This window comes from Myotis brandtii, unplaced genomic scaffold (assembly GCF_000412655.1).
Source record: "Myotis brandtii unplaced genomic scaffold, ASM41265v1 scaffold125, whole genome shotgun sequence".
Lineage (NCBI taxonomy): Eukaryota > Metazoa > Chordata > Mammalia > Chiroptera > Vespertilionidae > Myotis > Myotis brandtii.
Window position 1 is genome coordinate 7,645,969 of NW_005354385.1, and position 13,053 is coordinate 7,659,021.

Below are 13,053 nucleotides of genomic sequence, written 5' to 3' on the forward strand. Positions count from 1 at the left end.
AGTCCACAGGCCACTCTATCCACTGAGCCAAACCGGTTACGGCTATTCAGTCTATTTAAATGTTAATCTTATTCTGGGCAAGGGGCAAGGGGCAGGGATGGGCTGGAGGGAGTCAATGGGGGGGGAAAAGGGGAACATATATAATACTTTCAATGATAAATATTTTTTAATGTTAATCTTATTCTAAAATACCCCCCCCCCAAATATCCAGAATGTTTTACCAACTGTCTTCCCATGACCCAGGAATGGGGGGGAAAGGGAACATATGTAATACTTTCAATGATAAAGATTTTTTAATGTTAATCTTATTCTAAAATACCCTCCCCCAAACATCCAGAATGTTTTACCAACTGTCTTCCCATGACCCAGTTAACATACAATTAATCATCACATCTACATTTATTGCTTTAAGTATTTTTAAAGAATTTTTTAGTTATATTTCTATGTTCAAATTATTCATTTCTAGATAACTATGAGATATATTCTGCTGTTTGTATGCAGGGGGTAACTTTCCAGTATACTTCCTAGCTGGTTATTGCTGAAATAAAGAAAAACATTTTATTTCCATTTTCATTGTAAGTAATTATTTTTCTGAAGTTACAGAAAGAAGAGAAATATGTATTTTGGGGGAATAATTATTGAGGATGTTTCTAACAGAGTGTGTATGTTAAAAGCCTATGCTAGCATAAGTTGACCCTCCTGTTCCATCGGTGCTAACACAAACTACTATCTAGGCCAGTGGTTCTCAACTTTCTGGCCCTTTAAATACAGTTCCTCATGTTGTGACCCAACCATAAAATTATTTTCGTTGCTACTTCATAACTGTAATGTTGCTACTGTTATGAATCGTAATGTAAATATCTGATATGCAGGATGGTCTTAGGCGACCCCTGTGAAAGGGTCGTTCGACCACCAAAGGGGTCGCGATCCACAGGTTGAGAACCGCTGATCTAGGCGAATGTCTGGATCATAATACATATTCACTAGGAAAATAAGGAAGGCATGGAGACTAGTAAAGATGGGAAATATCACAACAGGCATTACTAAAAATAGCAATTACTTCTAAAAGAAATACTATTTATAGTGAATTACAAATGTTATCGGTGATGTGATCCATGAAAGTATAAAAAAAACTCACTTTTTCAGTATGAGAGTCTTGATAAATGAATTTTGCCATGGTCAAAACAAGTTTAAAAATAAATGGAGTTTTTTTAAGTTCTATTTTTTATTTATTAAATGATTTAATTATATTCTTTCTGAAATACAAATGATAGAATAAATCATACCATGAAAGAAGTTGAGATGATAATATGATGGTGGCCAATTAATACACATAAATTTATTTTTCCTGGATGAACACCAAAGTACTTAAGAGGATTAAGAGATAATTCTTAAGCAGCATTACCTGAAAGACTATTTGGCATTTCAATATTGATTTCCAAAGTGCTAGATGGCAGTCCATGCAAGCATTTGTGGTCACATGCATATAAGTCTTAACAGTTACTGAGGATGAGAAATTGTCACTACTATTACAGTATAGCCTAAAAGATATTCATCCGTTCTAATTGCTCACCTGAAATGACCTTGACCAAAATCTCTAAAAGAGTGGCTTGCATTTTTTCCCTCAGTCGTAACCTGCTTCACTTTATAATCTAGGCAGACAATGCTATTAGGACTGAGTTGGGTGTCATAGTAATAGTGATAATGATAGGAAATAAGTAAAGAGTGTTACAATGTTATAGCAATAGAAAACAAAGGGTGTTATAGGAAATGTAGAAAAATTATTTTTTTGTGTGCAATACTTGTGTAACATATTAGAAAGCACAGGGAATAACCACTCTGGCCAAGCCCTAGCTGCACCATATAGATAAAACCATAGCTGAATGCTACCCTTAGAAATGACATATGTAAACCCGATAGACACCTTCTGAGTGACACTGTAATTGATAACCAGCTTGTACTCTGATTAACACTTGTGTGATAACATGTGTTACTGATAGCCACCTGGACTGCCGTGGGTCAGAACAGCTTAACGGGTCCCTGTCTTCAGACATCGATCATCCTCTCTTGATCCATGCTCCACGCTGCCTTGCTCCATACCAGACGGCAGCAGAACGGCCTAACCTCTTCCCGCTGACTCGACTCAACCAGACGGCCTCGACCCAACCAGATGCCCAGCCACCCAAAGACGGATCTGCTGCTTCCCACAGAGGATGCCACTCTTCCCCGGGGACCCCGTTAAGCCTGAGCCCACGGCACCAGGAACCTTGTGAGTAATGAGGTGTGCTGTGTGATTTGCAACTGCATATTCTTTTCTTTTAAATATATATTTTATTGATTTTTTTTACAGCGAGGAAGGGAGAGGTATAGAGAGTTAGAAACATCGATGAGAGAGAAGCATTGATCAGCTGCCTCCTGCACACCCCCTACTGGGGATGTGCCTGCAACCAAGGTACATGCGCTTGACTGGAATCGAACCTGGGACCCTTCAGTCCCCAGGCCGATGCTCTATCCAGTGAGCCAAACCAGCCAGGGCTGTCTTGGTATTTTTAAATATATTTCATTTTCTGTCCTATGGATTATCCAGAAAAATTTTCATAAGGGAAGTTTAAAGGGAAATAGCTGACAGATGATACAGAGGGAGTGATGGTGTATCATTGTAGTCTCTTTGCTAGCAACTACTTAATGTCTGAACACCTGCACGGTTAAGTTTATCTCAAGGGACGCCTTGGATAACGCCCCATATACTCTACTCGGACAATGGGGCAGGGCATCGTGTTTCTTACACACAAACCATAGACTTTTTCTATTTGGTTCCATCAATGCCAGGCATTGCAGGCCCATGGAGACAAGAGTTCCTCACTGATGATAAGCTTGCTATTTCTAACATCATTGACAACCTTCAAACCTCCCCTGGAGGTATCAGGGCTGGTGTCTGTGTCTGAGGCCAGCTTCTGTGTGGCCGGCATGGATGAAATGTCATGGATAGATGACGACTGAGAAGTGGCATTGCTACTTACTGCTGCACCTGTGCTGAGGGCTGGTCTTTCAGGACATCGTTCTTGCTTCTTCCTTCCAAATCCATTACTTCATTGCAAATTAGCTCTTTCCATTCTTCCATTGCATGTTCTCTTTCTTCCAACTGGGCCTCAAACACTTGAAGCGGTGATGCTTCTGCTTCAGCAGGGTCATACTAAAGTTTTTATGGGATTTAAGTTGTTCGAATAATTAGGCAAGTATTAGTTAAAGATCTTTACTTTGATACGAATGCTTATTCAGGGAATATGGTTAGCATAAAATAAAATGTGGATTTTAGTTACAGAAAGACACAACCAAATCAGACTGTCGAACCTCAGAGGGAAGATGGAGGTGGGTGGGAAGAGATCAACCAAAGAAGTTGTATGCATATATGCATAACCCATGGACACAGACAATAGAGTGCTAAAGGCCTGCGGCAGGAGGCAGGAGTGGGCTAGAGGGACTCAATGTAATACTTTCAACAATAAAGATTAAAAAAAGAAAAAGGAGAAACTAGGCCACCAACTTACACCATACACAAAAATAAACTCAAAATGGATAAAGGACTTAAATGTAAGACAGGAAACCATAAAAATACTAGAGGAATCCAAAGGCAACAAAATCTCAGACATATGCCAAAGCAATTTCTTCACTGATACAGCTCCTAGGGCATTGGAAACTAAAGAGAAAATAAACAAATGGGACTACATCAAAATAAAAAGCTTTTGTACAGCAAAAGAAACCAACAAAACAACAAGAACCCCCACTGTATGGGAGAACATATTTGCCAATGTTATCTCTGATAAGGGTTTAATCTCCAACATTTATAGGGAACTCTTACAACTTAACAAAAGGAAGATAAACAATCCAATCAAAAAATGGGCAAAGGACCTAAATAGACACTTTTCAAAAGAGGACATTCAGAAAGCCAAGAGACATATGAAAACATGCTCAAAGTCACTAATCATCCGAGAGATGCAAATCAAAACAACAATGAGGTACCATCTCACACCTGTCAGAATGGCTATCATCAACAAATCAACAAACGACAAGTGCTGGAGAGGATGTGGAGAAAAAGGAACACTCGTGCACTGCTGGTGGGAATGCAGACTGGTGCAGCCACTATGGAAGACAGTATGGAGTTTCCTCAAAAAACAAAACATGGAACTCCCATTTGACCCTGTGATCCCACTTCTAGGAATATATCCCAAGAAACCAAAAACACCAATCAGAAAGGATATATGCACCCATATGTTCATAGCAGCACAATTCACCATAGCTAAGATCTGGAAACAGCCTAAGTGCCCATCAGTAGATGAATGGATTAGAAAACTGTGGTACATCTACACGATGGAATACTATGCTGCTGTAAAAAAGAAGGAACTCTTACCATTTGCAACAGCATGGATGGAACTGGAGAGCATTATGCTAAGTGAAATAAGCCAGTCAATGAAGGAAAAATACCACATGATCTCACACATTCATGGATAATAGAGACCATTACAAACTTTTGAACAATAATAGATACAGAGGCAGAGCTGCCTCAAACAGATTGTCAAACTGCAGCGGGAAGGCCAGAGAGGGTTGGGGGGCAGAAGGGAGGGGAGTAAGAGATCAACCGAAGGACTTATATGCATGCATATAAGCATAACCAATGGACATGGTGAGGGCATGAGCAGGGGGGGAGGGGGGGAAGGACACATATGTAATATCTTAATCAATAAAAAATATATTAAAAAAAAGAAAAAAGAAAGACACAGTCAATTGTTTGCTAACAAGTTTCATTGTGAATATATGTTATTGATGAAATCGTGTTGTAGTCCATTTCAGCCAAGATCAAATGAGGGAATTAAATTACCCTGAAACAGAATTTAGATTGGTAGAAGGATAACCCGCATTCAAAGGGCTACTTTGTAATATATTCAGGGTATCTAGCCATGTCTTCAGAACAGGGATAAGCAGACTTTTTTGTGACCTGTCAGAGAGTAAATATTTCAGGTTCTGTGGGCCAGAGTCTCTTCAGAGTTTCTCAGCTCTGACTTTGTAGTGTGAAAGCAGCCAGAGACCGTAGTAAACAAACTGGCATGGCTGTGCTGCAACAAGACTTCCTTCACAAAAACAGGCAGCAGGGAGGCAGGGTTTGGCCCAGGGGTTGCAATGTGCCGACGATGCTTTAAAAGATTAGAAGCAGAGACTGTAAAATCATTCCATGGAGAGACATTTTTGGGGAGTTCTGTTTTGGCAGCTCTCAAAATATGGTGAGAACTCAGGGGTTCAGTACCACTGAAACAGGAATTTTAGGGGTAAAATATAGGACAGGTTTAGGAAATTTTAGAAATTTTGGAAATTAGGGGGACCATGGAGGAAGCACAGGGCTGCAGAGCAGCAGAAGGTATATTTCCATAGAATAGGGGAAGCTGAGGAGCTGCAACAGGTACATTTCCATAGAATGAGGGAGCTGGGAACAGCAAAGGGTCTATATTTACAATATAAAGAGAAGGAAGCCCTTGCTCCGGAAGGAGAAGAAGAAAGCCCAAAGGGAATAGGAAAACTATAAGGAAGGAGGGGGGAGAACCTCACATGTCCCATGTGAGGTTCAACCTTTGAGCCCAGGAGTTTCTAAGGGAATAGTGACCAATCAGAGGGGATATCAAGACACCAGGATCTGCAGCCTTTATAAGCCGTAGGGAAAAGGAACTCAGTGGGACCCTTTTCCCCTCCCTACCTGGCAGTCCGTTCTGTGGGACTCTTTCCCTCTCCCCCATGTGGGAGTCTGTACTTGTTCTTCACTAAATCTCCACCTTTGCTATACCACTTTCTGTCTGTGGATTCATTCTTCAATTTCGGCAGACAAAGAATCCGGGTTCCAGTCCAAAAATTCCATTTCACCACCAAGCTCTCCATTCCATGTGATCTTCGGAGTGTCCTGATGGACAGATGCACCCTTCAGGCTTCAGAGGTATTACCCTAAAAGGGTTTTTATGGTAGTTGAGCCACATTACTGATAAAAGTTAACTCTTCTGATGGAATTGTTTTTTATTTAAATATATTAATGTATTTATTGGTATATTTTTATTTAAATATATAAATATATTAAAGCTTGTTTTCATTACACTAAATCAAATAGATTCATATATTGGCCTGCCTCTCCTCACCCTTTTGTAAGAGAAATTGCATCACCTTTATCTTTTGTTAATTAAGCAGCTATACAAATACTCCTCAACTTACAATGAGGTTATGTCTTGACAAACCCATCATAAGTTGAAAATATCATAAGTTAAAAAATGCATTTAATACACCTAACCTACCAAACATCACAGCTTAACCTAACCTACCATCTATGTGGTTAGAACACTTACATTATTAACCTACAGTTGGAAAAATCATCATGAGTAAGTGAGAAAGTGTCATATTGCATATCACTCGCCCTGCCAAAGATCAAAATTCAAGTTCGATATACGGGTTCTACTGAATGCTTATCACTTTCGCACCATCATAACCTTGAAAAAGTCTTCAGTCATTTTCTGTCCTAATGTTGCCCTCACTTGCAGGGTCAGGGAACAGTGCTTTATGCCAGGGAAGCCCAGTCGGGGCTGGCCACTATGCTATGATGGACTTATGTGCTGAGACAGACCAGGAGGTGCCCCTGGAAAGCGTCCAGGGGTCACTCAGGTACTGTGAGAGGCTGAAGGAAGCCGATGTAACAGGTCGTTCACTTTCTGCAGCTTAGAGGCCCTCCTTTAAAATAAGCAAGTGCCCAAAGACAAAAGACAAAAGACCCTCAGCTTAGTATGGAACACAGTTGGGAGTGGTGGCAACCTGGACAGCACAGGCTCTGTCTAGGGGGGCTATATAGTTACTCAGCTCCAAGTCATTTTTTTTCTGTGAAAGAAAAAAAAAAGACTCCTAGTGTTGCCAGAATCTCTATTTTTTCCAAGAGGTCACAGAAATTAGGATTTTTTTATTATTATTTTTGGTGGGGAGGGTATAAGTTTTCTAATTTTTAAATTTTGGGAGTTAATTAATTTAAAAATTTTTTTTTTATTGATTTTAGAGCAGAAGGGAGAGGGATAGAAACATCAATAGGATAGAAACATCATTGATTAGCTGCCTCCTGCACACCCCCTACTAGGGATTGAGCTCACAATTTATGAATATGCCCTGACCGGGAATCAAACCAGTGACCTCTTGGTTCATGGGTCGACACTCAGCCACTCAGCAACACCGGGCAGGCAGGAGTTAATTTTTGAAAATCCTTACACAGTGTATGAGCTTAAAACAAAACAGGTCTGACAAGTTAAAATGACCCTAGTGCCACATTTTACAACTTAAGTAATAGAGACTGATTTTCTTTTTAGAGAACTTAAATTTGGAAGTATAGAGAGGCATATAATAGGCTTGTGTAAGAGCCAAAATAAAAGGGGAGAGACTGACAGAAAATGAGACAGAGTTGGAGCGGTGGCAAAATGAAGGCACCTATACCTACAACATAGTCCATCCCAGTAAATATTTGCTTTTCAAAATGAATAAACACATCTTCAATTTAATATTTGAACTACCATAAAGCATGAGTAATCAGAGTAAGTCAATTGGCAGTAAGTCAATTGAGAGATGAGTAGAAAAGATATGCAAAAAACCTCCAGAAACTAAAAAAAAGGCAGAGATAATTTAGCCTATGAGAGGGGAGGGAAGATAATCTGTTCCCTGGAGTTGCCTCTTTCCATGATGCTTTTCATTCTAGTTCTAGACCTTTCCTATATGTAAGTTTACAATAAAGTCTTCTTACTCTGAGCTAACTTGAGTGGATTTCTTTGTAATGAAAAGAATCTGAACTAAGCACATAACATGATTGAGTATATCTGGTTGCAATACAGAGCCATGGTGTTTAATGTTACTTGTGGGGCTCCAAGCAAACTCACAATCAAAATTATGCAATTCTAAAATCTAAGAATGGTTCATCATGCCATGATGTGCTTTTTTGTTAGTTATTTTAAGATGATAAGGTTGTTGCCCGTCATTCAAAGGCTCTGATGGCAATTTTTGGAGCAATATTTTCAGTAATTAGAAATAATTTGAAGATAGATTGTAGTTCTGTAAAAATAATTTAGTGAAAAGAGTTTTAGTTACATGCTAAACAAATATTTTAAATATTATAGTTTATCAGAACTTACTGCCAATTGACTTACTCCAACTGGTAGGTTAGCTTGCTGCTGGGGTCCGGCTGATTGGGACTGAGGGAGATGGGCCGGACACACCCTGGAGCTCTTCCGCTGTCCCTCCCCAGCCCGACTGTGCACCAGTAGAGTTCCTCAGCCTGGCCTGAGCCCTCTCGAAATCCGGGACCCCTCCAGGATGTCAGAGAGCCGGTTTCAGACTGATCCCGCAGGCCACTCCCCTTGGGAGGGCAACAGATGCAGGGCTCATGGTTGGCAAGTGCTGCTGTGGCAGCACGAGCCTCTCCTGATTGGGACTGATTGGGTACGAGACCACGGCAGGCACAGTGGGGCCGGGATGAGCAGGAGTGGCAGGTAGGAGCTGCAGGCGGCATTGGACTGCAGATTTCAGCCTGATCTCTTCAGGCCACCCGGGGTACCCCACCTGTGCACGAATGCATGCACCAGGCCTCTAGTTGATTGATATTTCTCACTGATTCTGTGTGAAGAGAAAATAATTTTAAAGATCTAGACTTTTATTTTGAGTTAGCAAATTATCTAAGGATATCTGAAGAAGATGAGCAGCTATCAAATAACATATGAAGAAATTAATGATGTGATAAGACAAGGAAAAAGTATTAATTATGACTTACCTAAACCATTTCACAATATTCCTGAACTTGAAATTCATGTATCTAACTACTCATTGGATGCTGAACCTTTCCTGAACTGTTTTGCTGTAACATTTTTATTATTTTTTATCATTGATAATATTAGACACAGGGCCTATAATAGATGGACTTTCTCTTCTGAACCACTAAGGAGTTATTGTGTATTCATAAACTAAAAGACTCACAATGTCAAACAGGGAGTAAATAGAACACTATTTTAAAGCTGGTAAATGTATTGCCATAATCATGAAAAACTGATTCTATAAATAGCTAAATTTCCCACCAGAGGAAGACTAATTTGTGGGAAGAACCTGATGTAATATATTTCTTTCAAAAAGTGGTGGATAGCCGAAACCGGTTTGGCTCAGTGGATAGAGTGTCGGCCTTCGGACTGAAAGGTCCCAGGTTCGATTCCAATCGGGGGCATGTACCTTGGTTGCGGGCATATCCCCAGTAGGAGATGTGCAGGAGGCAGCTGATCGATGTTTCTAACTCTCTATCTCTCTCCCTTCCTCTCTGTAAAAAATCAATAAAATATATATATAAAAAAAGTGGTGGATAAGAGCCCTGGTCAGATAACTCTATTGGTTGGAGTGGCATCCCAATACACCAAGTTTTTTTTTTAATTTTTAAAATTATTATTTTTTTCTTTATTGATTAAGGTATTACATATGTGTCCTTATCCTCCCATTGCCCCCCTACCCCCCATTCATGCCCTCACCCCTCTGGTGTCTGTGTCCATTGGTTAGGCTTATATGCATGCATACAAGTCCTTTGATTGATCTCCCCCCGTTACCCCCACCCTCCCCTACCTTCCCTCTGAGGTTTGACAGTCTGATCAATGCTTCTCTGTTTTTGTTCATCAGTTTATGCTGTTCATTATATTCCACAAATGAGTGAGATCATGTGATATTTATCTTTCTCTGACTGGCTTATTTCGCTTAGCAGAATGCTCTCCAGTTCCATCCATGCTGTTGCAAATGGTAAGAATTTCTTCTCTTATTTTACCAGTGTAGTATTCCATTGTGTAGATGTACTACAGTTTTTAATCCACTCATCTGCTGATGGGCACTTAGGCACAATTTACCATAGCTAAGATTTGGAAACAGCCTACACCAAGCTTTTGGGTTCAATCCCTGGACAGGGCACATAAAGAATCAACCAATAAATAAATAAATAAGGGAAAGAATGACAAATCAATGTTTCTCTCTCTCTCTCTCTCCATCTCTCTCTCTAAAATCAATCAATCAATAAAAAACTTTATTTAAGTGGTGGCTAAGAGATACGGGAAATATACTTCTGGCAGGTGACTATAATTATTTACTCTATTGGCAATTAATATATTTGGCACATGGCAACTATTACTTGTTTATTTATGCATTTTTCTATGTGATTTCCCCCCAATGCATTGAAGAACTTTGATTATAAAAATAAGTACACTAACTAATAAAAAATGTAATATAAACCCATTGGCAACTGCATTTCACTGAACTGTTTTGGACACATTGTTTTGCAAGAATGATTGGCCTAATGAACATTCTTGGGAATCAACTCATTTTATGTAACCTGTGTAATCAATAACTTTCCAGGCAGCAACAATTTGATCACCATAGAGGGAGAAAATATTGGCTAATGAAACACAAAATTTTGAGCTCTCAGTTAAAACTATGGTTTCTGTGTGCATCAGAGTCGAAGCAGAAAAAAAGATGGTATGTACAATTGGGTGATTTAAGGAATGCTTAATAAAGGGCAGAGCCGAGGTACACCCGAGGGATAGTGCAATACCCTGAGGCTTGTCACAACAGCTTTCAACAGTATGTGGTGAGGACTGACTGGAAGAAATAAAGCAAGAAGTAAAGTCAGTCCATAGTCACCCTAGAAGGAGACAGTAGGGGGATTATATAAACTGACCTCACTCTCTTGCTTTCCACTAATTTCCTGATAGTGTTGTCTATTGGACAAGACAATCAGAAGCCTTTCAGACCACAGAATAGGATACAGAATGGAGAGTGAAACTGAAGAGGTAAATCAAAAGAATTCAGCACAGATTTTAATCTGGCATTTTCTGCCCTTTTTCTCTGGGTAACCTTGGAAAGTTATTCACCTTTACTAGATCAGATCATTCTCATCTTTTAAATAAGATCCCATACAATTCTAAATTGTCATGAGTCTCTGAAAACAACTTCAAAATCAGTTGTCCTAAATATGCAAGGTTTTACACAACTTAATGGAATATGACATTTAAATATTTAAATATTTAAATGTTTACTATTGCTCCTAATTTTTATATGGTTTTATGACCCTAGAACTTACTCTTGGCAATAATCTAACTTTTAAATACAAAGGCTCTATAGCAGGGGTGGGCAAACTTTTTGACTCGAGGGCCACAATGGGTTCTTAAACTGGACCGGAGGGCCAGAACAAAAGCATGGATGGAGTGTTTGTGTGAACTAATACAAATTCAAAGTAAACATCATTACATAAAAGGGTACGGTCTTTTTTTTTTTTTAGTTTTATTCATTTCAAACGGGCCATAGTTTGCCCACGGCTGCTCTATAGTAAGAACTTTAGCTATTTAATATTTTCTTTCTCTAAAGGAATTCTTTTGAATTTCAATTCATTTCTCTTCTCTAATACATTTTGTTTTATATGTAAAATTTTTCACCACCTTAAAAACATATTCAATTTAATCTACCCTTTTATAATTTTAAAACCTAGAATTTCAGCATAATTTTAATTTATTTTTAGATACTTTTGCTTAGCATGATACATTTTTAAAACTATTGAAAGGAATTTTAGAGACAGAACAGGAAGTCTTAGGAGATATGAGAGGGTCCATGGGAGAGGAATGAATAGATGGGGGCTTGGAGACACCCAAATGCTTATCTTACAGAGGATAGAGAAATGCCACAGGATAAGGGGGTAGGAAGACATACATTCACAGAGGATAAAGAAAAGTCACAGGATATTGGGAAGAAGGAAACATTTTCACAGATGATAGAGGAATGTTACAAAATAAGGAAAGAGAAAGAGGGGGGTACCACGTGAGCTTTGAGCTTTGAAACTGATACTATGTAGCAGAGTTACCAATGAGGAAAGCAAGGGGGTCCTAAATTTAGGAAGGTCCAATTAGAAAGGGTCAGGATCAGCAAAGAATTATAGCATATATAAACTGGAGTCAAAGGGACACGAGACAGATTTCAGACTTTAGATTTTTAGATTGCAGATTTTTGGATTTTGATTTTTTTCCAGAGAGAGAGAGAGAGAGAGAGAGAGAGAGAGAGAAAGAGAGAGAGAGAAGGCTTTTCCCATTTGGGGACAGAGTTTGTATATGCTTCCAATAAACGTCTACATTTTTACTAAAGAAGCCTCTTAGTTCACGAATTTATTCTTTAATTTCATTGGACAAGAACCCATGCAAAAAAGTCTGTACCCCAAACCCCATGTTTCACTATGAATGAATAATTAATATTGATTCAGCACTTTGAGTCAAGCATATTTTGAGTTAGAAATTTTATATATGTTATTTCATTTAAACTTATACAAACCTCACCCTATATAATAAAAGAGAAACATGCAAATTAACCCCCCCTCCACTATGCTCAAGCCACGCCCACCAGCCATGCCCACCAGCCAATCAGGAGCGAGTATGCAAATTAACCCAACTAACATGGAGGTGGCCACAGAGCTGGAGTGAGCAGGAGGCTTGGGTTGCCCCTGGCGATGGAGGAAGCCAAGCTTCCCGTCTGCCCTGGCCAGACCTGGGCTCCGCTCAAGGCTACAAAGTTTCAATTATAGAAGATAAATAAATCCCAGAAAAAAAGAGAAAAAATAAAAAAAGGAGAGGCTGGGAGCTTGGGTTGCCGGGGGACGTGGCCAGCCTGAAAATGGCCATCAGCACCTCACCCAGGCTGGCCAGGCACCCCAGTGGGACTCCCCCACCCTGAAGGGGCTGTGGGCAGCCTAAAAACGGCCCTCAGCCCCTCACCCAGGCTGGCAGGGCACCCCAGTAGAGACCCCCACCCTGAAGGGGGTGTGGCCAGCCTGAAAACAGCCCTCATCCCCTCACTCAGGCTGACCAGGCACCCCAGTGAGACCCCCACCCTGATCCGGGACACCCTTCAGGGCAAACCAGCCAGCCCCCACCCGTGCACCAGGCCTCTATCCTATATAATAAAAGGGTAATATGCAAATTGACCCTAACAGCAGAA

The 13,053-nt window shown here is 39.9% G+C and overlaps 1 protein-coding gene across 1 annotated transcript in view; it reads left to right on the plus strand.

The window, feature by feature from the left end:
- The first annotated feature begins 2,244 nt into the window (after positions 1–2,244).
- Positions 2,245–13,053, plus strand: part of GALNT13 (polypeptide N-acetylgalactosaminyltransferase 13) — a 506,269-nt gene continuing 495,460 nt past the window's right edge. Inside the window, exon 1 of the mRNA XM_014534061.1 lies at positions 2,245–2,269. The gene's annotated coding sequence lies outside the window, so the exon portion shown is untranslated. The remainder of the gene's footprint in view (positions 2,270–13,053) is intronic.